A 25632-nucleotide genomic window follows, 5' to 3' on the forward strand; every position below is an offset into this window, starting at 1 on the left:
ATGACTACAACAACAATAAAAAGATAAGGGCAACACAAAGGAAAACAAATAAATAATTAATTTTTAAAAGGGGGGGAGAAACTATACATCTATGACAACAATAGCCGTCTGAATCATTTCCTCCAATAAAGTGATGTAATAAAAAATAAAATTAAACCAAAAAGAGAAAGAGAGGGCATTGGGGACACATTGCACAATGGGGGAAGAGTCAAGGTGATAGTGGGAGTGGTGTGCAGACAACTATCCCAGGGAGATAAGAAACTGTATTCATGTGGCTGTCTTGTAAATCATTATCTCCTTAATAAAACAATTTAAAAAAGGGGGGAAAGGGAGTCAGGCGGTGGCTCAGCGGGTTAAGCGCATGTGGTATAAAGTGCAAGGACCATTGGAAGGATCCAACTGAAGCCCCGAAGTGGTGAAGCAGGTCTGCAGGTGTCTGTCTTTCTCTCCTCTTCTCTGTCTTCCTCTCCTCTCCATTTCTCTCTGTCCTATCCAACAACAATGACAACAACAACAGCAATAATAACTACAACAATAAAACAACAAGGGCAGCAAAAGGGAAAATAAATAAATAAATAAATAAATAAAATTTAAAAAATCCTTTGAAAAAAATAAGAAAGAAGAAAAAAAATTAATTAAAAAAATCAGTAAACCATGCTAGGCAACAAAGTTTCTTATTGGATAATGATTGCTGGTTTTCTTTTGTGGTTGGGAAAACACTGAGTCCCTCTGAGACAAGTGTTTGGTTAAAGACTCCAGAAGTCGATGGCTCTGCCCCCAGAGAGGTGACAGCCTATCTGAGGAGATCTATGAAGCACACCGACTTATGCACAAGTCCCCTTGACTTGGAATTGACAGGAGGAAGAGATATGATAAAACCAGATGGCAGGTTTTCCAGCCCAGAGGGCAACAGTAACGAGTCTCCACTTTTATTTCTTCCATGTAGGATCCTGATCCAAAATCAAAACCTCACCCTTTAGGAAAGTTTTATACATGAGGGGGGGGGTAGGAAGGAGGAGGGTTTTTTCCCCCCCTTTTGTTGCCCTTGTTGTTTAACACTGTTGTGGTTACTGGTGTTGTTGTTCTTGGATAGGACAGAGAGAAATGGAGAGAGGAGGGGGAGACAGAGATGGGACGAGAAGACAGACACCTGCAGACCCACTTCACCGCCTGTGAAGCAACTCCCCTGCAGGTGGGGAGCAGAGGGCTGGAACCGGATCATTACACCTGCGCTTTGCACCAGGTGTGCTTAACCCGCTGCCACTGCCTGACTCCCTCAATTTCTTTTCTTCCCCCCTCCTTTTTTTTTTTTTTTTTTTTTTTTTTTACTACCAGAGCACTGCTCAGCTCTGGCTTATGGTAGTGCAGGGGATTGAACCTGGGACTTTAGAGCCTCAGGCATGAGAGTCTCTTTGCATAACCATTATGCTATCTACCCCTGCCCGCTTTTTTCTTTTTTTTAATTTCTTTATTGGGGAATAAATGTTTTACATTCAACAGTAAATACAATAGTTTGTACATGCATAACATTCCCCAATTTCCTATATAACAATACAACCCCCACTAGGTCCTCTGTCATCCTTCTTGGATCTGTGTACTCCCCACCCCAGAGTCTTTTACTTTGATACGATACACCAATTCCAGTTCAGGTTCTACTTGTGTTTTATTTTCTGATCTTTTTTTTTCAACTTCTGCCTGAGAGTGAGATCATCCCATATTCATCCTTCTGTTTCTGACTTATTTCACTTAACATGAAATTTTTTTTTTAACATGAATTTTTCAAGGTCCATCCAAGATCGGCTGAAAATGGTGAAGTCACCATTTTTTACAGCTGAGTAATATTCCATTGTGTATATATACCACAACTTGCTCACCTCAATTTCTTTGCTTTCTTTCTTTCTTTTAAAAAATATTTATTTATTCCCTTTTGTTGCCCTTGTCTTTTTATTGCTGTTGATATTGATGTCACTGTTGTTGGATAGGACAGAGAGAAATGGAGAGAGGCGGGGAAGACAGACAGGGGGAGAGAAAGACAGACACTTGCGAACTTGCTTCACCACCTGTGAAGTGACTCCCCTGCAGGTGAGGAGCTGGGGGCTCAAACCCGAATCTTTGCCCTTCCCTGTGTGTGGTTAACCTCTTTCTTCCTTTCTTTCTTTCTTTCTTTCTTTCTTTCTTTCTTTCTTTCTTTCTTTTTTTCTTTTTGCCTCCAGGGTTATCTTTCTTTCTTTTTGGGGCTAGGTGCCTGCACTATGAATCCACTGCTTCTGGCAGCCATTTTTTTCCCGTTTTATTGGATAAAACAGAAATTGAGAGAGGAGGGGAAGATAGTGAGGGGGAGAGGGCAGAGGGTAGATAGCATGATGGTTATGCAAAAAGACTCATGCTCCAAAGTCCCAGAGTCAACATAAACCAGAGCTGATTAGTGCTCTGGTTTAAAAAAATATATATAAGGTCCCGCTGCTCACTGCTCAAGAATCCCTGGCTCCCGAACCTGCAGAGGGCAAGGGGGCAGGGGTCACTTGACAAGTGATGAAGCAGGTCTGCCAGTGTCTATCTTTTTCTGCCCCCCCCCCCCCCGTGTTCCTCTCCTTTCCTAATTTCTCTCTGTCTTATCCAACAGGGGCAACAGCAACAATGGAAAAAATGACCGCCAGAAGCAGTGGATTCGTAGTGTGGACACTGAGCTCCAGCAATAGCCTTGGAGACCAAAAAAACAAACAAAAAAATTCTTTAGGGCCCTTGCAGTGACACACTTGGTAGAGAGCACATATTACAAAGATCAAGATTCAAGCCTTCAGTCCCCACTTGCAGGAGAGCTTTTTTTTAAAAAAATATTTACTTATTCCCTTTTGTTACCCTTATTATTATTGTTGTTGTTGCTGTTGTTGGATAGGACAGAGAGAAATCGAGAGAGGAAGGGAAGACAGAGAAGCAACCCTGCAGGAGAGCTTTACAATTCAGTAGTGAAACAGTGCTACAGGTCTCTTTCTAACTCTTGAACCCAGGCCCTTACATATTGTAATGTGCATTCAAACAGGTGCACTACTGCCCAAGCCCTATGAATGTGTTTTTAGAGGTTGCTGAGAAATAAAGGCAGGGCCTGACACACTCATAATACCACTGACCTGCCTCCCCAGCCCAACTTTTAGTCTACATTTTTAGAGACACCAAAGCACATCTTCACCTTCAGTGGAGCACCCCTGGTGCTGTCCTTGGTGTTCCCAGGATTGACCACAGAGCTTCACCTATGAGTCACCTCCTGAACCTTCTCTCTCTCTTGTTTGCTTGTTTTATTGTTTTTTGGTGGTGCTGGGGTCTCACCTAAGTGTTTCACTGCTCCAGGGCCAACTTTTTAACTCTCGTTTTTCCTTTTTACCAGAACACTGCTTTGTTCTGAGAGTTCCAAGCTTTAGGCATGAAAGTCTGTTAAACGTCTATGGGTGTTTAACCAGATGCACTACCACCCAGCCCTCAGTTCTCTGTGCTTTAGTATTCTGCATGGAAAGCACAGAGCAGGCAGGTGGGATGCAGTTCATGTCAGTCATAGTGTCTGCTTTATAGGTAAGAACATGGAAGCCTAGGGAGGGACCTGCCAGTCCCAGTTTCAAGGATAGAAAAGGGAAAGTGTGGGTGGGAAATAGCATAATGGCTATGGGGGAGTCCGGCAGTAGCACATCGGGTTAAGCACACGTGGTGCAAAGTGCAAGGAGATATAAGGATCCCAGTTCAAGGCCCCAGTTCCCCACCAGCAGGGGGGTTGCTTCATAGGTGGTGAGGTAGGTCTGCAGGTGTCTGTCTTTCTCTCCTCTTCTTTGTCTTCCCCTCCTCTCTCCATTTCTCTCTGTCCTATCCAACAACAATGACATCAATAACAACAACACAACAGTAAAACAATAAAGACAACAAAGGGAATAAATATTAAAAAAAAACTTTTTAAAATGGCTACACAAAAAAGACTCTCAGGCCCAAGGCTCTGAGGTTTCAGGTTCAATTCCACCTCCTTAAGCCAGAGTTGAGCAGTGCTCCAGTAAAAAAAAAAGTAATAATAATAATAAAATTAATCAATTAAATAAATATTTAAAAAAAGAAAAGAAAAGAGCAAACTTTGGATTTCAATCCAGGTTTTAGCCTCCAATATTTGCCTGTCTTCTTTCTACACACCAGGTTAGCTCCTATACAATTCTACTTATTCAGTCAATAAACAGTTACTGGATGCCTGCTGAGTGTCAGGCCCCAAGCTGAGTGCTGCAAGTTGGTAACAAAAAAAGTACTCAGTACAGAGGAGGAGAAGCTGGAAATGAATATAAAATCCTCCAAGGCTCAGATTCCAGCTTCTCTGTTTCCTGGCCAGGAGCTATTGCTAATGTCCCTAACCTTTCTTCTGAGTCAGTTTCCTCCTTCAATAATAGGGAAAAATAAGACCTCCCAGTAGGACAGTTGAAACCCAAGCACTGGCTCAACACTTGAAAAACAGGAGCCACTGTTATTTTCACCATCATGCCTTTGTTAAAATACCCAAGTGGGCTGTAGGGGAGCTCAGTCAGTAGAGGAGGCCCAGGTTTGACCCCAGTCACTTCAATGAACAGGCTCTGCGAGCTCTCTCATTAAATTAACGGATACACACACACTACTACTACTACTACTACTACTACTACTACTACTACTACTACTACTACTACTACTACTACTACAAAAGCCCAAGCTGTGCACACTGCTGTAAATTCTTTCCCCCTATGCACCCAGGACCCCAGTTCTCCCCCAAACGGGAGATAACTACAGCTAACCATTTCTTACGCATCTTACCATGCCCCCTCCCCACCCTTTCCAGACACATCTACAAACGCACTTTTATCCAGAGTAGCACCGATCAACGCTATCCTTCTCCCCCTTTTTCTCTTGATCTACGCTGCCTTGGAAGTAGTCCCATATTGGTGCATACTGAACATTTTGCTTTTTCATGCATGGCTGCACAATATTCCCGTGTGTGTATTATTTTTTAAGGTGATGGCTGCCTGAGAGCTGCAAAGCTGGAATCCAGGACCCCACTCCAGCCTGGTTCTGCCCAGATTTCGTCCAGTTACTGTGAACTCCATCTCCCCCGCAAGTATGATCACACGAGGCAAATGGGTGCAGAGAGGACCAGCCTAGCGGTCAGCTGGCGCGCGCGATGTGCTCCTGCGGACAGCTCACAGCTGGGTCATCCCTTGGGCACAGCCACTCCGCTACATTAGAGCAACAGACGCAGCGAGCACTCGGGGACGATCGACTCGGAACTATTACCAAGCGCTCCGGCCTCGGCACCTGATGGAACCACGCTGGGCTGCCCGCTAGCTACTCACCCCCGGCTTGGGCACTCCACTCCTACGTCCCTCAGGGCGCCCAGAAGGTTACAACCGTCCTGTCCCTTTAAGGGGGCTGAGCTAGGGCTCTGTTACTTCCGCCCCAAAGGAACATGGCGCCAGCAGGTTGGGGAGAAGTTGGAGGGGGACCAAAGGTACGCAGGGAACGCCCCTCAGAAGCATGGCGGTGCTTCGGTCTCCGCGGTCGCGCCCGTCCCTGACGTCATTTCCGGGGCGGAGGAGGCTGAGTGGTGCAGTGAGGGACAAACAAAAGGAGGCGCCGGAGGGGCGCAGCTGCCGGCGGCGGGACGAAGCGGCGGGGGCCGGGCCTGCCTGCAGGGCGGCCGGGCGCGGCGGGCCCAGGTGAGCGGGTGGGGTGGGACCAGGGGCGCGAGCTGTCGCGTCTCGAAACCCACTCCTACACGCCCCCGGGCCAGCCGCCGGCTCCCAGGCGCCCGGAGCAGTTTGGGCTATTCCCCTGAGCTCGGCTCCCCGGGGGTCTCCCGCAGCTGCTCCTTTCGGCCTCTGCCCTCCCAGCCGCGCCGGCCCCCGGGCCCCCCCCTCCGTGTCGCGGCGCGCGAGCCCCCTCCCGGGCACCCCAATGCTTTTCTGCGCTCGACAGACCGGGATTTCCGCCTCGGCTCCCCCAGGTCTCCTTGTCATCTCCTGGGTCCCCCCCAGATACTCATCTCTCCACACTCAAACTGCCTCCTTTTCCTGAGGTTCCACCTCTGGGCATTCTCTTTGCCATTCTTTTTGCGTTTTCTAAGGTTGCCCCTGCTCTCCTGAGCTCCCGGCCTCTTCCTCTTCCTCGGACCCTTTCCTCCCTGTGATCTGGCGGGAACACTTGTCCCGACTTGGGGCAGGATGCCAGGCTCAGCTCTCCAGGTCTGCCCGGACTGGGGTTCTCGGGAAGACCTGTGCGGGTCCGAGGCCCCCGACACTGCCCTTGTCCTGTGCATCCAGATGGACCTGACAGTCAGAGCTGCGGAGCTCTGTGTCCTTCCCGCGGTGGAGGAACTGGAGACCCAGCGGAGTGCATGCTCCGCAGTTCCTTGGGGTTCCTGATGTTTCTGCCTCTCTGGTTGACTGTTCCCTTGGTCTGGACCGAAGTGAACCGACATCTGACTGGTTCTTAGCTGATGTAACTTGCTGCCTTTTTTGGAAAGGAAGAGAGGTGTCTGGGGATGTCCTGTAGGCTCCTAATGAGGACTTTGCTGGAAGGGTGGGGCCGCCCCATGGTCATCCCTCTTCTTTGGCCCTGGTACCCCCAGGAAGCCTGGGATGAAGCATCAGGGTAAGGAGGGAAAGATTTCAGTGAGGGAAAAGGAATTGGGGCCAATTGAGGAGGGATCTGGGGGACCTGACAGACCTGAGGACCTCTCCGGCCTTTTCCTTTAGGTCTACCTTTAACTCCTGCCAAATCATCCTCTGAGCAGACAGGCTGGAGGCAGCAGGAGGGGGAGGACGTCTGCTTCTGATGATCCTTCTGTGGCCGGGACAGGAGGAGTGGGAGTTTATTCAGAGGGATTTGCCAGTGCCCGGACTTAGTCACACTGGCGTTACATGAAGGTCAGACTTTCCTCTGTGTCACAAGGGGAGGCAAGAACAGATGGCAGTGCTGGAGGACTGGCTTGGGGAGAGATGCTGTGACCTGAATGCTGGCCTTTGCCTCTCTGCCCAGTCTCAGAGTGCATTTTAGTTGGGCTATTGCCCCCTTGTCTCCTCAGGGCCATGGAACTCAGAGAATAGGGGCCCAAGGACTGTTTGTGACTCCCCACCCCACCCCCCCAAAAGCAACAAAATACTTTGTGTACCATGTTATGGTATACCCACTAGGAAGCAGTTACCTCTGCAAACTTTTCAGGGAAAAAAAATTACATATCCTTTTTTTTTTTCCCCTGAACACTGCTCAGCTCTGGCTTATGGTGGTGCTAGGGTTTGAACCTGGGACCTTTGGTGCCTCAGGAATGAAAGTTTTTTTGCAAAACCATTATGCTATCTCACCAGCCCAAGATTTAGTTATTAACACGAAAGGAGAGGGAACTGGAACATCACTCTGCATAAGCAATGCAAGGGATTGAACTTGGGACCTTATGCTTGAAAGCCCAGTGCTCTCGCTTCCTGGGCCACTTCTGCAAACTTGGGATGGCATTCTAGACAGTGGGGGCTCATGAGGATTGCCCTAGTTGGTCAGCATTCTGAAAAGTGGCTTTGGCCTTGGGCTGCTACTTAACTTGGCCCAGATCTCACTTGTAGGAAGTAGAGGGAAAGAATCAACCTAGTGCCTGACTTCATTTCTTGTGAAGGGAAGTTATTCTATATGGAGACATGGAGGCACAGGCTAAGGAGCAAGGATGTCTTGGGGAGTCAGGTGGGATGAATTGGTAACCCTGGAGCCCTGCACAGACTCCTTCTATCCTTTGACTCATTCCTTGTTTCTTTAGTATGTACCTAAAAAGTGCCTTCTGTAGTAAGCCCGGAACATCGCTAGGAAAACCCATCCCCTGACCTCCTCTGAGAAAAGACAGAGACAGCAAAGTATTGATGCTGTGACCAGAGTAATAATAGAAATATTACGGGGGCGGCTCTGAAGAAGGAGGTTTTTAGCTCTGGGGTGAAAATGCTGGGGTTGGTCTGTGTATGTTTCCTGGAAGAGGAAGGATTAGATGAATCAGTGACAGGAAATCCAGAGGTCCAAGTTCTGGTCCAGGCTCTGCCACAGACAGGACTGCCTGGTCTCAGTGGGAGTCCCTGTCCTTGTTGATCAGGGTGGGGCAGGGGTAGAGGCTGACTTCAGTGGCCTCCATGTGTTTACAGCTCTAGATGCTTCACTGCCCAGTTGCCACCAGTTGTGGGATGTCAAGGTTATTGACTTGTCTCTGTGTGAAACCAGAGACCATCCTCTGTGCCCCCACTGCACTGAATGGATGTGATAAATGCTCTACAATCCCTCCTAGATTCTACCAGGCCCCTGCCTGTCCTTCCCAGCTTCTCCACATCCTCCTTCCTGGCTTACTCCTGCCTGTCCATTGACCTTCCTTGGCTGGGCCTGATTTAGACCACCCCCTCCACCCCTGTTCTACCCGTGTTGAGCACACAGATCTCCCCATCCTGTTAGCTTGTCTTGTCCACACCTGTGAACAGTCCTGAGCAGGGTCTGGCATGTAGTAGACGCTCCGTAAATGCTTGTTGACTCACAGATGGTAGTCACACCTTGTGTTTGAGTCCAAGTCGTGTATCTGAACTGATACAACAACCTCTTTGTCTGAACTTCACTCATTCCACTGTTGCCCCACTCTGGATACTCCCCACCTCCAGTCCTAGATTCAGCCAGGTGGAACCACTCAGCATTCCCTGGATGTCATGTTTGCTCCCCTCCAGCCAAACATGTGTAGTCACTCTTGCTTGGAATCTTTTGGCTGACTCCTACTCTTAAATGGGGTCTAGGGCTGCTCCCATGTTCCTATAGCACCTCCCCCCTACTTCACCCCCAAAGGAGAACCCTGGACTCCCAAGGGCCAGTTGTAATTGTGAACTTGGCCTCTCCCCAGATGAACAAGCCCTGTGAGGCAGACATCCATATGATTCCTTCTTGTCACCCCAAAGGCCAAACCCAGGACCTGGCACTGAGCAGGAACTTGGAAAATGTTGGTAGCACCACAGGTAACTCTGGTGATCACACGCAGCCCTGCTGATAGTGACTCTCATTTTGTTGCAGTGAGGCATCTTCCATGGAGCATAAGGAATGCCAGGACCCTGCCCAGACAGACGTGGGCCAACCTCAGCACCAACAACCAACACGCAGATAGCAGAGCCGTCCACAGGGTAAGTACCAGGCGCCTCTGACTCCAGGCCAGCCTGGGCCTCTGGCCAGGTGCCTTTTTTTCAGTCCAGGGTGCAAAGGGCACTATCTCTGTCTCTGCAGTCCTTTGCTTTTCTCTCTGTGGGTCCAGGGCAGAGGTGACAGGAGATTGAATTCTTCCTCCTCCTTTCCACTCAGTGCTCAGTTGAATGGTATGTGGTTGATATACTTGTCCAATGCGAATGTCAAGTTTCATTGTAAACTTTTGTCTTTTTTTTTTTTAAGATTTATTTTATTCATGTCACATTACTGAGAAAGAGAAAGGAGTCAGAGCGTCCCTATGATACACAGAACACTAGGGACTAAACTGGGGCTAGGGGGGTGTCAGGCATCAGGTATGCAAGTCCCATGCTCTGTTAGTTAAGCTATTTCCCCATCATTGTGAACCTTTTTTTTTTTTCCCTCAACCCTAATCTTTTTATTTTTAAATTTTATTTATTTATTCATGAGATAAATAAATAAAGGGGGGAGGGAGAGGAAGAGCCAGACATCACTCTGACACATATGCTGCTAGGGATTGAATTCAGGACCTCATGATTGATAGTCTAATGCTTTATCCACTGTGCCACCTCCCAGACCACAACCGTAATCTTTTCAGTCTGGGTTATTAATAACTCTGCCTAAAGGCCACATTTCCCAAGGTGTATTCCATGGTCACAGTGGTCAGATTAGATTGGGATCCATCAGCCTCTTGTTGGTGCTGCAGGACGTAGAGCCTGGGGTGATCAGAATGAGTGTGGCAGTCTGAGAGGGAGAAAGCAAGCCCACTGCCCCACGAGTATCCCATCACACAAATCCCTGTGAGAATTGATGTCCCTTGGCCTGTGCTTTCAAAAACAGGTTTTCAGAGGCAGGAGAGTACATTGGGTAGGACCCTCACTCTACTCTGAAATGCGGCTGAGTGTCTGTGGGCTAGTCACTTACACCTTGGCAGTTTTTTCATCTCTATAAATAGGAGCTAATGGGGTTAGGGAGGTGGCTCAGCAGGTAGAGGACATACTTCCCATGCATGAAGCTCTGGGCTGCATCCAGACAGTTTGATATGATGGCGCTCGCTCATAAAAAAACCAACATATATATGTTTCTTTTTTTAATTTATTACTTTTATTTATTGGATAGAGACAGAAACTTAGAGAGAAGGGAGAGGAGAGAGATAGAAGAGAGATAACCTTCAGCCCCACTTCACCACTCATGAAACTTTCCCCCTGCAGTGGGGACCAGGGGCTCAAAACCAGGTCCTTACACACTGTAACGTGTGCACTCAGCAAGGTGTGCCACCACCTGGCCCCCATCAGTATTTTTTTTAAGTTATAAAGGAGATAATGTCAGCACCTTACCTCCCTCCCTTTGAGATGTCTTGAGTATTCATTCCGTTGATAGTGAGAGTGTATGTCCCAGAACATGCTTCCCCGGTCATAGCTGGTCTGTGTATAAGCGGTTTAATGATTTGTGAGACATACCACACACTCTTTGATCATTTGAGGAAGCTCAGGCAATAGCCTTTTTCCCATTTACAGATGATTATTTAGCTTGTTCTTGTTTCATTTAATGGTACCCCCAGGACTCCTTTCTTTTTATTTTATGTGCAACCCCCTGGCTCCCTTCTCTCACCGTCTTTCTTTCTTCCTTATATTAAATTTTTTTTTAGAGAGAGGGAAAGAGACCACAGCACTGTGACTTCCTCCAGTGTGATGGGGACCAGACACAAACCTGGATCATGCAGATATAGCAGGCAACTTACTATCCAAGAGAATAGTTTTTTTACCCCCATTCTTTTTTTTTTTTTTTTTAAGATTTACTTGTTTATTTTATCAAAAGAGAGAAAGATCAGAGCACTGTTTCAGCATGTTCTGTGTGGGAGAATAGAACTGGGGCCATTATACATACAAGTTCTGTGCTCTACTCACTGAGCCCCGCTCCAGCCATGGTGGGGGTGTGTGAAATGCTTGGGGTGTGTTTATTGGATCAAGGTCAGCAGACACAGGCCCTGCCCTGTTGGAGTTTCCTGTTGGTTTTGAGGAACTCTCACTCCCTCAGGGAGGCTTGAGCTGAAGTCTAGGACCAGCCATGAACAGGAAGCAACAGGCCTATTTATCTGAGATCAGAATTCTTCCTGAGGGCCAGGGACAGCTTGGAGGGAACAGCATGTGTGGGCCTGAGAGCTTTGTCTTCCAGGTTTTGGCTTCTGCTGTCTGTCTAAGGCAGGTCCAGATGAGGGATGGGGGAGAGGAGGGTGTCCCATTTGCCTACAACTGGCCCTGACTGTTTACCCTGGCAGCTGCTTAAAGAAGCCTCCATCTTGGCATGTCCTTTCAGGTGTTAGCGTCAAGGCTGGGCAGAGGAGGCAGGGAAGAGGGTGCACCCTGTGACTTTGGGCATAGACAGCCTCAGAGCAGGCAGGAGAGGTTTTGTGGTGCCAGGAGAGCCTGGTTTGACAGGATCAAGTTGGGAAAAAATCTGTCCTAGAACCCTCATGTTTCCTCAGACCCACGGGCCCAAGTGCCTCCCTGTCCTATGTCTCTTCCTGCTATACTTTCCCTGGAAGTCTCTCTTCTCATCAGAGACACTTCTGGCAGAGAGTCCCTGGTTGACCTGTCCCTCTGGCAACATCTTTACATCCACACTCATCATCAGGGCCAGGTATGCAGGTCAAGATGCACCTTACAGTCTTACTTGCCATAGCTCCTTGTGGGGTGTGGTGTCACTGCTGTGCAAGGGAGAACTGAGGCTTGGAGGATGTGGTCTTTCCCCAAAGTTTTTGAACCTAGTGGGGACAGATCCAGGATTCAAACCAGGTCTGTTTGCCTTGGCAACCTCTCCTTTCACCCCCTCCTTTTTTTTTTTTTTTTTCCTTTTCTACTGGGTCCTCAGGCTAGGGCCATTTCAGAGTCACCCAGGGGCCTGTTCAGTTGTTATTTCTGGAGTCATAGCACATGACTTACCAGATGGGAGTCCCTGAGTTTGAGCCCTGGAGTCACATGGGGACTCTGATGGGTGAAGGAGCAGTGCTGTGGTGCCTCTCTTTCTTTCTTTAAAAATATGAAATTGACCTGAGGTGGGTGCTCAGTGGTGATACTGGCCGTGTGTGAGGTGCTAGTGCTGCTAAATAAATAAGCCACCCCTGCCATCCCCAGACCTACAGATTCATAGTCTGAGGAGCCAGACCTAGGAATCTGTGCTTTGATATTTATTTATTTATTTATTTATTTATGAAAGAGAAGAGGAGGAGGAGGAGAGAGAGAAAGAAAGGAAGGGAGGAAGGAAGGAAGGAAGGAAGGAAGGAAGGACCGGCATCACTGACGCATGTGACGCCAGGGATTAAACTCAGGACCTCCCACTTGAGGGTCCAATGCCTTATCTATTGCACCACCTCCTGGGTCACAGGAATCTGCACTTTGAAGAAGCTCTCCAGCCCCTTTGTGAGTCAGGGGGTCTGTAGATTCCACTGGGAAACACAAACCAGGGATGCCCCCTAATGAAATAATCCATCTGCCCTAGCACGGATACCATGGACATAGAGGCAGAACTGGGGTAAGGGGTGTGTGTCTGTGTGTCAGTATCTGTGTGTCTGTGTGTAGAGGGATGACTTTCCTTTGTGAAGATGCCTGGGGCTGAAGTTGCTAGCATAGATTTACTCCTGAACACAAACATAGTCCAGCTCTTTCCCCTGATGTGTTCCTTTCGAGTCTAGAATCTTGTGTCAAGTTCTGCATTTCGTCTTAGTTTCTAGAGGACTCGAAGCCTCAGAATTAAATAGACAACTGCTGCATTGGCGCCTGCCTTGAGTAATGTGCCGCTGAGCAAAAGTGGCTGTAAAATTCCATGGCGCTAACCCACCACCTGGACATGACAGACTCACGACTTCTGCTGGCCTGGGTGCTGATGGAGGTGCTGACTGGGGAACCCTGAGCTCTCTGGGTCAGGCTCCTGGGAGCACGCCTCCCTCCCTTCTAGAGAGCTTACAGTGGGCAGCTTACCTCTCAGTGCTGGTCCCCTGGGATGAAAGCACGAGCTGGGTATTCAACATCCCAAGGGTGCTTATGTTCGCCACGCACTTCATGACTTGCCTAGGAAGATGGGGTTGGGCACACAAGGTTCTGGTTGGTAGCAGATCCCAAGCTCTTTATTTTTTTTAAAAGTCTTTCTTTTTCTTTTCTTTCTTTCTTTCTTTTTTTTTTTTTAATTAATGAGAAAGATAGGAAAGAGAGAAAGAACCAGACATCACTCTGGTATATGTACTACCGGAGATTGAACTCAGGACCTCATGCTTGAGAGTCTAGTTCCTTTAGCCACTGCGCCACCTCCCAGACCACTCCCGAGCTCTTGCTATAGCTCCTTCCTGCCATGGTTGTGCTCCCTTCCAAAGCTTCCTCAGTGCTGTACCTGAAAGACCAGAGGCATCCAGATCTGCCCTGTTGGGCTTCCCTGCACCCCTCAGGAAAAATGGGGTCTTGTCTTAGACAACATCTCCAGAGGGCAGAGTGCCCAGGTAGACTCAGGAGACCTGCTTGCCTTTGAGACAGATTGGCACAACCCAAGTTCAGACCTGGGCTGATCTTTGCTACCATCTTTCAGCTGTGTGGCTTTCGACAGTTCACTTAAACCCTCTGGGCCTCAGACTGAAAACTGCCATCATGGGGAGTTGGGCGGTAGCACAGCGGGTTAAGCGCAGGTGGTGCCAAGCATAAGGATCAGTTTAAGGATCCAGGTTCAAGTCCCTGGCTCCCCACCTGAAGGGGAGTCGCTTCACAAGCAGTGAAGCAGGTCTGCTGGTGTCTTTCTCTCCCCCTCTCTGTCTTCCCTTCCTCTCTCCATTTCTGTCTTTCCTGTCCAACAACAATGACACCAATAACAACACCAATAATAACTACAACAATAAAACAAGGGCAACAAAAGGGAATAAATAAACAAATAAATAAATAAAAAGAAAGAAAACTGCCATCTTAATAACAGCAGCTAACCTGTGACATAGATGGCACAAGGCCAGGCCAAACACCTTCTCTGACTGCCTCCTTGGGCCTTCAGCTCAGCCCCTCAAAGAATAAACTCATCAAAACAAAAAACAAAACAAACAAACAAAAATACTTTACCACCAAAGACGAGAGCTGAGCAGTGTTCTGGTAAAAACAAAAAACAAAACAAACAAAGAATAAACTCATCAGCCCATTAGACAGAAGTGGAAACTGGAACCCTGGGAGGTACGTGGTTTTCCCAAGGTCGCCTGAGGGTGCAGTGGGGAGCCACCTCACTGGTTGGTGTGGAGGTGGGGAGCTCGGCCCAGAAGTGCTGGATGCAGTGCTGGCAGAATGGTCCATGCCAGTGACCAGGCCTATGATGGGGGGGGGGGGCAGGACCCCAGCCTCCAGCTTCTGGTGCCACTCACTGGTTGGCCTTCACCCTAGAAGACAGGCTGCACCCTTCCAAGTCAGCATGAGGATATGAGGATGAACTTGTTTGAGTGGCCATTCCCAAATAGGAGAGAGGTGTGGAACTGAAACTTGCTCTTCTCTCCACCCCCAAGGTCTCCTCGTTTCCTTTCTCCAGGAAGTGAGGGTGTGCCCCTCTACTCTACACAGGGTGAGTTCCAAGCCCGGCATCGCCCCCAGCCTGCAGCTGCTGACTCACCAGGGCTGGGTGTGGGGGCCCGGAGGGCAGTGCACTGTTCTTGGGTGGGTGGGGACCATGTCACCAGATGGAAGGTGAGATTCTCCCTGCACCCCCGCCCACCAGCTCTGGAAGTTCCCAAGCTCTTGACCCTCTCTGACAGGGACAGTGTCCCCAAGTCTTCCTTTATCCTCCTGGAAATGGCCCTTCCCCCATCCCTGGGAGAGCATTGGCCAGACAGCCTTCCTTCCAGGCTGTGGTAGAGGCGGGGCTCCTGTCCCCCACACCCCTGCCTGGGAAGTTTTCCCAGCATATCTGGGCTTTAACAAAAGGCCCTCTGTGCCCTGTTTACACGCTGCCTTGCCTGCCTGTCCCAGCTCAGGTGTGGGAGCCAAGTCCCTGCAGGCCAGTGTGGAGATGGGGACATGCCTGGGTCGTCTCTCCCTCAAATAGACAGTGCATCTCCCAGCCCCTTTCTTGCCTGAAGCCCTTGCCTGAAGCCACACCAGAAGATCAGCAGTGTGGGCTTGACATGACAGGGGTGGTTCTGAGAGCAGATCAACAACTGTCACCTCCATCCTTCCCTGGGTTCCCGAGAATGGGAACCTCTCTCTGGGGGGCTGTCGTGTCCTTGGAGGTGTTTGTTCTCCTAGCTTAGCCCCTCACCTGTGTCTTCTCATACTGAATTCTGGGAGAACAACGGCAGGTGGGTTGTGGCAACTCTAGTACCTTCCTTTGGCTGACTGCTAGATTGACAGTGGTAGAGAAAGTGTTACTTTTGTTTGATATCATTTTAATTTTGTACTGTTAGAGATAGAAGTAGAGAGGCAGAGAGTCAGGCGGTAGCTCAGCGGGTTAATGCACATGGTGCAAAGCACAAGGACCGGCATAAGGATCCCGGTTTGAGCCCCCCCCTTCCCCACCTGCAGAGGAGTCGCTTCACAGACGGTGAAGCAGGTCTGCAGGTGTCTATCTTTCTTTCCCCCTCTCTGTCTTCCCTTTCTCTCTCCATTTCTCTCTGTCCTATCCAACAATGATGACATCTGTAACAAAAACAATAATGACTACAAAAATAAAACAACAAGGGCAACAAAAGGGAATAAATAAATAAATATTCAAAAAAATTTTTTTAAAAGTAGAGAGGCAGAGAAAAGTAGAAATTAGTGGTCTGGGAGGTGGCACAGTGATAAGGCTTTGGACTCTCAAGCATGAGGTCCTGAGTTCAATCCCCAGCAGCACATGTGCCAGAGTGACGTCTGGTTCTTTCTCTCTCCTCCTATCTTTCTCATTAATAAAGAAATAAAATCTAAAAAAAAAAAAGTAGAAATTAAGAGGGAAGGGTGAGATAAAGAGGGAAAGAGAGACACTTGTAGCACTTTGGCACTTGTCCCTCTCTCCTGAAGTTGAGGAGGACGGGGGTTTGAACCTAGGTCCTTGCACATGGTAATATGTGCTCAGCTGAGTGCACCACTACCAGGCTCCACTACCCTGTTTTTTTAAAAAGATATACTCCCTGGCTATGAGGTGTGTGTGTGTGTGTGTGTGTGTGTGTGTGTGTGTGTGTGTGTGTGTATTTGTGTGGTTTTAAAATTTTATTTACTTTTGGTCACCTAGATTTTTGCTAGGCCTTGGTGCCTACCTGATGAATTTACTATTCCTTTTAATCATTCTTTTTATTTCTTTTTTGATACAGAAAAATGGAGGGAAGTTGGAGGGAAGGAGAGAGAAAGAGAGACACTTGTAGCAGTGCTCTACCTTTTTTTTTTTATTTCTTTCTTGGGGAATTAATGATTTACATTCAACAGTAAATACAATAGTTTGTACATGCATAACATTCCCCAGTTTTCCATATAACAATACAGCCCCCACTAGGTCCTCTGTCATCCTTCTTGGTTCTGTATTCTCCTCACCTACCCACCCCCACCCCAGAGTCTTTTACTTTGGTGCAATACACCAATTCCAATTCAGGTTCTACTTGTGTTTTATTTTCTGATCTTGTTTTTCAACTTCTGCCTGAGAGTGAGATCATCCCATATTCATCCTTCTGTTTCTGACTTATTTCACTCAACATGAATTTTTCAAGGTCCATCCAAGATCGGCTGAAAACGGTGAAGTCACCATTTTTTACAGCTGAGTAGTATTCCATTGTGTATATAGGCCACAACTTGCTCAGCCACTCATCTGTTGTTGGACACCTGGGTTGCTTCCAGTTTTTGGCTATTACAAATTGTGCTGCCAAGAACATATGTGTACACAGATCTTTTTGGATGGGTGTGTTGGGTTCCTTAGGATCTATCCCCAGGAGAGGAATTGCAGGATCATAGGGTAGGTCCATTTCTAGCCTTCTGAGAGTTCTCCAGACTGTTCTCCACAGAGGTTGGACCAATTGACATTCCCACCAGCAGTGTGGGAGGGTTCCTTTGAGCCCACACCCTCTCCAGCATTTGCTACTGTTACCTTTTCTGATGTATGACATTCTCACAGGAGTGAAGTGATATCTCATTGTTGTCTTTATTTGCATTTCTCTGACAATCAAAGACTTGGAACATTAGTGCTTTACCATTAATGAAGCTTCCCCCCCACAACCTAGGTCCTTGTGGGTGGTAATGTTTGTACTCTATTGGATACCCACTGTGAATATATATTTTTTAGGTTTTTTTTTAATTTTATTTATTCATTTTCCCTTTTGTTGCCCTTGTTGTTTTTATTGTTGTTGTAGTTATTGTTGTCGTCATTGTTAGATAGGACAGAGAGAAATGGAGAGAGGAGGGGAATACAGAGGGGAGAGAAAGAGACACCTGCAGACTTGCTTCACCGCCTCCCTCGACTTGCTTCAGCGACTCCCCTGCAGGTGGGGAGTTGGGGGCTTGAACCGGGATCCTTATGCAGGTCCTTGTGCTTCGCACCACATGCACTTAATCCACTGTGCTACTGCCCAACTCCCCTAGTTGTTTTTTTAAAGATTTTATTTATTTATTTATTTATTTATGAGAAACGATAGGAGAGAGAAAGAACCAGACATCACTCTGGTACATGTGCTGCCGGAGATTGAACTCAGGACCTCATGCTTGAGAGTCTAGTCCCTTAGCCACTGCACCACCTCCCGGACCACTGTATTTTAGTTCTTATAAAAGCCTTCTGAGATGGCTACTACAATAATCCAGTAGCTTTTATATTGAGGAAACTGAGGCTCAGAGAGGAAAAGTTTCTCTCTTCTCTGAGGTCTGAGCATACCTACCTGTATACCTTACTTCCCTGAGGTGGGAACTGTGTTGGAAATATGTGGTGTCCGGGGCAGTGCCAGTGTGTAGCAGGCCAGCCTCTCTCTTTCCCTTTCCTTTCCTTCTCTTTTTCTCTCTTTCTTTATTTCTTTCTTACTTTCTTTCCTTCCTTCTCTCTCTTTCTCTTTCTTTTCCATTTCTTCTATTATTTATTTTGATAGAGGGTGGAAGAGAAGGTGTTGGGAGACAGACACCTGCAGCACTGCTCCACCACTTGTGAAGCTTACCCCCTGCAGGTGGGAACCAGGGACTTGAAGTCAGGTCCTCACACATGGCAATGTATGTCTGCTACTGGGCACACGACCACCTGGCCCTTGGTTAGCCTTTCTCTAATTCAGATGGCAGTTGACTCTTACAAGCTCTTTTGCAATCCTCAGAAACCACACAGTGAAGAAGGTCTTTTGATTTTTTTCCCCCCCAAATATTCTTTTTGTTCATAAAGTACCAAATTTGTGGCCCAGGAAACAACATAGTGAATAAAGTGTTGGTCAAGCATGAGATTGAGTTTGACTCCAGCATCTTATGTGTCAGAAATATGATCTAGTTCTCTTTATCCCTTCTCCTACCTATCTTTCTATCATTAATGAATAGAGGCAGAGGCAGAAAGAGAGAGAGAAAGACCAAGACTATAGCACTGAGCTTCCTTCAGTAGAGTGGGAGCTAGGCTCAGACCTGGGTCTCGCACTTGGCAAAGCTACATGCTATTTAAGTGAGGTCTTGCCATCCCATAAACAAACATTTTAAAAAGAATATAATAAAAACTGTCAGATTTGGATAATAGGAGAATGTATAAAGCAGACAACGTTTTATGACCTTCCCTTCAGACTTAGCCACATATAGAATAGTGCTAGGCATAAGTTTCTAGAGTTGTGTATGCAAGCAGTAACAAGCTTGTGATTGACAAAAGTTTTTAGGGTTGAGAGACAACATAATTATGCAAGCTGACTTTCATGCCTGACAGTTTAAACTCTAAGGTTTAATCCACAGCTCCACCATACACACACACACACACACACACACACACACACACACACACACACGTCTAGTTCATTGACTTACTGACTTTCTTTCTTCTTTTTTTCTCTCCCCATTTTGGTGGTGCTGGAGATTGAATTTGGTGATGTCAGGCTTCAGGCATGAAAATCTTTTGTATAACCACTGTGCTGTCTCTCCAGCCCTAGTTCTTTAGCTTTCATTGCTTTAGCAATCCCCTGTAGGATTAGAATAGTGCATCCTTCTTCTTACTGATGGATATTTAGGTCTGTATTGGCTTTCAGCTTTTATGAACAAATCTTTAGTGAGCATTCTCTTCTTGTTGTTTTTTTTTGTTTGTTTGTTTTTGACATTACTGGGTCTTTATCACTGTAGGTCAACATTTTCAAAGAGAGAGATGCGGGTGTTGGGGGAGACACTACAGCACCAGCACTTAAGCTTCCTGAATATGGTTTCCAGGCTTAGACCTGGGTCACACACATGACATAGCATTCCCGGTGAGCTGTTTTGTTGGCCCGTCAGAATGCGTTCTTGTCCGTGACTTCACAAGTCCATGTAAAACAACTTTTAATATCTATAATTAGTAGAGAAATTGCTGGAATGTAGAGCATGTACACCCTAATTTTTCATCTAGGAATTTCAACACTTTCTCCAATTAGAAACTAGTGAAATGGCATCTACTTGTTTAATATGTAGCCTCTGGTGAGTAGTGAGATTGTGAAATGTCGGGAGTCGGGCGGTAGCACAGCAGGTTAAGTGCAGGTGGCACAAAGCGCAAGGATTTGGGTAAAGATCCCAGTTCAAGCCCCCAGCACCCCCACCTGCAGGGGAGTCGCTTCACAGGCGGTGGAGCAGGTCTGCAGGTGTCTGTCTTTCTCTCCTCCTCTCTGTCTTCCCCTCCTCTCTCCGTTTCTCTCTGTCCTGTCCAACAACAATAACTACAACAATAAAAAAAAAAAAGGGCAACAAACAGAAAAATAAAGAGATTGCTAAATGTATTTTTTTCAGTAACTTGTCCATATATTTGCTTTCTTTTATTTATTTATTTATTTATTTGGTCTATTGAATTGACTTTTTTCCTTATATTTGTAGGAATTCTGTGTTTGTTTTGAGTATTAAACCATTGGTAATTTGGTAATTATATACGTTGTAACTATCTTCTAAGTCTGTGTTCTTTTTTTATTTGGTCTCTTAAAGATTTATTTATGGGAGTCGGGTGGTAGCACAGCGGGTTAAGCACACATGGTGCAAAGCGCAAGGACCGGCATAAGGATCCTGGTTCAAGCCCCTGGCTCCCCACCTGAAAGGGAGTCACTTCACAGGTGGTGAAGCAGGTCTGCAGGTGTCTTTCTCTCCCCCCTCTGTCTTCCCCTCCTCTCTCCATTTCTCTGTCCTATCCAACAACAATGACAACAATAACAACAACAATAAAACAACAAGGGCAACAAAAGGGAATAAATAAATATTTTAAAAATAAAAATTAAAGATTTATTTTTAATTTTTAAAATTATCTTTATTTATTTTTTGGACAGAGACAGCCAGAAATTGAGAGGGAAAGGGGAGATAGAGAGGGAAAGAGAGAGACACCTGCAGCACTGATTCACCATATGCAATGCTTTCCTCCTGCAGGTGGGGGCCAGGCTTGAACCCGAGCCTTTGTGCATTGTAACATGTGTGCTCAACCAGGTGCACCACTACCCAGCCGCCTAAGATTTATTTACTTACTTATGATAGAGAGAGAGAGAGAGAAAACCAGAATATAACTCTAGCAGTTACAAAGCAGGAATCAAATTTGGGACCTCATGCTTATAAATGCCACCTTACTACCTCCCAGGCTGATATGGGGTCTTTTTTTATTATTATTTTTATTTATTTATTGGATAGAGACAGCCAGAAATCAAAAGGGAGGGGGAGATAGAGAGGGAGAGAAACAAAGACACCTGCAACACTGCTTCACCACTTGCAGAGCTCCCCTTGCAGGTGAGGACGGGGGCTCAAACCCGGGTCCTTGCGGATTGTAACATGTGCGCTCAACCAGGTGCACCACCACCTGGCCCTGATATGGGATCTTTTAAAAGACTGAGAGAAGAAGAAAGGAGAGACCAGAGCACCCATTCAAGTCTGGCATATACAGTGTTAGGAATTAAACCTGAGTCTTTGGGCAAATAAGTCCTGTATTCTACCACTGGTATGTGTGTGGGGTGTGTGTGTGTGTGTGTGTGTGTGTGTGTGTGTGTGTGCGCGCATGTGTGATATCACTGTGCTTCAATGTTCTGAGCTGACTTTTTTTTGTAGATAGAGACAGAGGGAGAGACACCACAGCATCAAAGCTTCCTCCAGTGCAGTGGGGACTAGGCTTGAACCCAGGTTGTCTGCATGGCAAAGTAAGTGCACAATCCAAGTGAGCTATCTTGCTAGCCTTACTATGTCCTTTTTAACCCTTTTTCATTCCTGTTTATTATTATTATTATTAGCATCATCATCATCTTCATCATCATCATCAGAGTGCTGCTTATCTCTGGCTTACGGTGGGGCTGGGGATTAAACCTTCACTTCCATCATCCATAGAGTTCCACCCATATTCATCCTCGATGCTATAACATGCTGTTTGCATGTGGTGCCAGGTGTGGAACCTGGGGCCTCATGTGTGCAAGGCATGTGCTCTACCCAATGAATTGGGCCCCCTGGAATAGTGATTATATATATATTTAAGGGCTGGGTGGTGGCACACCTGGTTGAGCACACATGTCACAATGGACCTGCGTAAGGATCCCGGTTCAAGACCCCAGCTCCCCACATGCAGGGGAGTCACTTCACAGGCAGTGAAACAGGTCTGCAGGTGTCTAGCTTTCCCTCCCCGTCTCTGTCTTCCCCTCCTCTCTCCATTTCTCTCTGTCCTATCCAACAATGATGACAACAATAATGAAAAACCAAGGGCAACAAAAGGGAATAAATAAATAAATATTTTAAGGAAAGATATATATATATATATATATATTTTTTTTCTTAGCTGAGTAATGGGAAAAAGAAAGGTTGATTTGCAGTAGAGAAAGATAAATAGTAGTCGAATTTCACTGCTGTATATGTAAATACTTGCAGAATGCTTGCTTAACCAGTATTGTTACCTGCTCCTTCCATTTCACATACTTTAGAGATTTTCTCGTGTCATCAAGTCATCAAATGTTTGCCTCACATGTTTACTCATTCTTTCATAGTATCCCATCATCTGACTACATGATGAGTATTCAGCCAATCACCCAACAATAGGCATCTGACTTGTTTCCAGTTTCCCTGGTTATAAATAACTCTGATGAACATTCCTGTAACTGAATCTCTGACCTCAAGTCTTTCCCAGAGGATTGCCACTCCTACTACTCCCCTTCCTGGGCCCCGTACAAGAGACAGGGATGAACCTGTGTGGTCCCTGTCCAGTGAGGCACCCACCTTCCCACCCCTTGCTGCTCACTTACCCACTGCCTCATTTATTTATGTGTCTGTTTGTTTGTTTTTAGGTAGAGGCAGAGAGAAAGATCACAGCATCAAAGCTTCCTCCAGTGGTGTGGGGGCTGAGCTCGACCTGGGTACCTGCAAACCAGTGCCCTATTGTAGTGAGCTACGTCACCATCCTGCCCACTGCCTCTGGAGCATTGCTGTCTAGCAGGTGTCAGTGTCTGATCACGTGGAGGGTTTAGTCTCCAGACCGCAGTAATGTGTCTGTCTGGAAGAAGGACAACGAGCTAGACCAGAGCTCAGAGTAACTCACTGCCTTTTTGTCTCTTCTCAGCCAGCTGGGTTTAGCCCTTTCATCTTTGTCCTCTGTACAGGATTCTTTTCTAAATTCCCCAGCTCTTCAGACAGAGAGCCTGTCTGACTCAGCTCTCTATAGCCCTCTTAAAGCACTCACTGTAAAAGGACACCTTGCACCACACCTAATTGTGATTTCCTCCTTCACTTCCCTTTCTTTCCCTTTCATTTCTTGTTTTCATCCTCCTTTACTCTTTTTTTTTTTATTTAAGCAAGGATTAATTAACAAAACCATAGGGTAGGAGGGGTACAACTCCACACAATTCCCACCGCCCAATCTCCATATCCCACCCCCTCCCCCGATAGCTTTCCCATTCTCTATCCCTCTGGGAGCATGGATCCAGGGTCATTGTGGGTTGCAGAAGGTGGAAGGTCTGGCTTCTGTAATTGCTTCCCCGCTGAACATGGGCGTTGACTGGTCGGTCCATACTCCCAGTCTGCTTCTCTCTTTCCCTAGTAGGGTGGGTCTCTCCTCCTTTACTCTTTATTTTTAATTTTTGTCTACAGTGTGTGTATTATATTTTTCTACTATATATATATATATTTTTTTTTTTTCCTTTTGTCAAGCCCTGCCTTATAGTAGTACCAGAGTTTGAACCTGGAATCTCCAGACTTCAGGCAACATCTGGAAGCAAGTCTGTTGTGTAAAGTCTGTTCCCTCCACCAAATACTGTTTAATTTAATGCTAGTGTGAGTCTTGCACAATTCCACCACTGAGCATCCAAATGATTTCACTTCTTTGAGTGAGAGAGACACCATAGCATTTCTTTACCATCCATGAAGTTGTCCCAGTGTTATCCATGATGCTGCTTGGTCCTAGGACTCAAATCCAGAGCCTCGTGTGCAGCAAGGCATGTGCTTTACTAAGTAAGATATCTCCAGACTTTTTTTTTTATCTTAAATGTTATTTATTTTTAAAATGTCATTATTTTTATTTTTTAATATTTATTAAATTTATTTTCCTTTCTTGTTGTTTTCATTATTTTTATTTATTAGATCAAGACAGAAATTTGGAGGGCAGGGGGAGATAGAGAGAAAGAAAGACAGAGAGGCACCTACAGACCTGCTTCACCACTGGTGGAACTTCCCCCCTGCAGGTGGAGGCTGGGGGCTTGAACCTGGGTTCTTGCACATGGTGACATGTACATTCTAGTGGGTGCACCACTACCCAGCCCTGTTTATTTATTGGACAGAGACAGAGAAATCGAGAAGGAAGAAGGAGATGAAGGGAAGAGAGAGAGACAACTGTAACAGCACTTCACTACTGTAAAGCTCTCCCCTGCAGGTGGGGACTGGAGGCTCGAACCCAGGCTGTGACACATGGTAACATATGCACTAAACTAGGTGTGCTACTGCCTGCCTGCCCCTCCTTAATTTTAGATTTTCTTCCCCTTGTTTTGTTTTTGTTTTTGTTTTTACCAGAGCAAGGCTCAGCTCTGGCTTTATGATGTTGTAGGGAATTGAACCTGGGACCTTGGAGCCTCAGGCATTAAAGTCTGTTATGCTAAACCCCTCCCTTTTTTTTTTTTCACCAGAGCACTACACAGCTCTGATTTATGGTAGTGCTGGGGACTGAGTCCATGACTGTACAGCCTCAGACACAAACGTTTTTTGCATAATCATTATGCTATCTCCCGTCTTTTTTTCCTCTCAAAATAATCTCGTAAAATATTAGTTTTCTTTCATCCTGCCTTCTAGTCCAGCCTCGGGGATATTATAGGGGATGTTAGCCAAGGGCTCACCAAAATGTGCTATTATTATTATGGACCTCACTTTTTTCCAAAATAGTGTTACATACAGAGAGAGCTACTGAATCCCACTGCAAAGGGCCAGGCACAATCTCGTGGGCTCTTGAAGCTTCTAGGATCTAGTGCTGGTGGCCAGCTTGTGTCTGTGTTCCAGGCCCCACCTAGCTAGATCTTTGTCAGATTTCTGTCAGTCCCACAGTGCTTTTTCTTTTCCATTCCCTTCATGCTCTGGTTCTGCACTTCTTTCACACCTTCATGGGCTGTCTTGTCAAAGCAAGGGTTGTGTTTCTGATAGTGACACACCCAGTAAAGACCTGAGTTCATGCCCCCATCCTCATCTGCAGGGGGGACGCTTAATAAGCAGTGGAACAGTGTTGCAGGTATCTCTCTCTCTCTCTGTCTGTCTCTCTCCCTGTGTCTTTCCATCTCTGTTTCTCTCTGCATCATTTAAAAAAAGGAAGGAAGGAAGGAAGGATAAATGGGTAACCTTTGGTAGTGGTGGAGTCATGGCACAGGCACCAAGACCCAGTGATAACTGGTGGCAGGGGAAACCAAAATAAGTTTCTCTGGAGGCCTGATTCTATGTCTGCCCCATGCTACAAATGGGGAACCATGGCTCAGAGAGGTGAAGTCACACCTGAAAGCTCATGTCACCACTCCCAAGATTTTCTCTCCACCTGCCCGAGCTTCCATGCAGGCAGCTTGGGAAACCTCACTTCTATGACTTCTGGAAAGCCCAAGAGCTTGGCAGAGTGCCTGTTACCACCCACACTTACAGATGGGGAAACCAAGGCACTGAGATGGGTGGAGTGCTGGTTCCCAGGCCACACGCTGCCTTCTCTCCTGACTGTGGCTAGAAATGACAGATAAGGCATTGTCAGCTGGTGTCCCCAGCTTTAGAATCAAGCAAGGCACTGGTGGTGGGGATGGTGTCATCCAGGCTGGACCAAGGCCTAGCACTCTGTTTTACAAAATGTGTGTGGGGGGAGGCTGAG

At 46.7% G+C, this 25632-nt stretch overlaps 1 protein-coding gene across 5 annotated transcripts in view; it reads left to right on the forward strand.

Annotated features, from left to right (window-relative positions):
- Positions 1–5346: 5346 nt before the first annotated feature.
- Positions 5347–25632, forward strand: part of LRRC8A (leucine rich repeat containing 8 VRAC subunit A) — a 43078-nt gene continuing 22792 nt past the window's right edge. For 3 of the 5 annotated variants that reach the window (XR_009552118.1, XM_060200336.1, XM_060200335.1), the window contains exons 1-3: positions 5347–5705; positions 9064–9170; positions 21381–21469. The gene's annotated coding sequence lies outside the window, so the exon portion shown is untranslated. The remainder of the gene's footprint in view (positions 5706–9063; positions 9171–21380; positions 21470–25632) is intronic. The other 2 variants (XR_009552119.1, XM_007527050.3) reach the window with 1 other exon arrangement.

This window comes from Erinaceus europaeus, chromosome 10 (genome assembly GCF_950295315.1).
Source record: "Erinaceus europaeus chromosome 10, mEriEur2.1, whole genome shotgun sequence".
In the NCBI taxonomy this organism is placed as follows: domain Eukaryota; kingdom Metazoa; phylum Chordata; class Mammalia; order Eulipotyphla; family Erinaceidae; genus Erinaceus; species Erinaceus europaeus.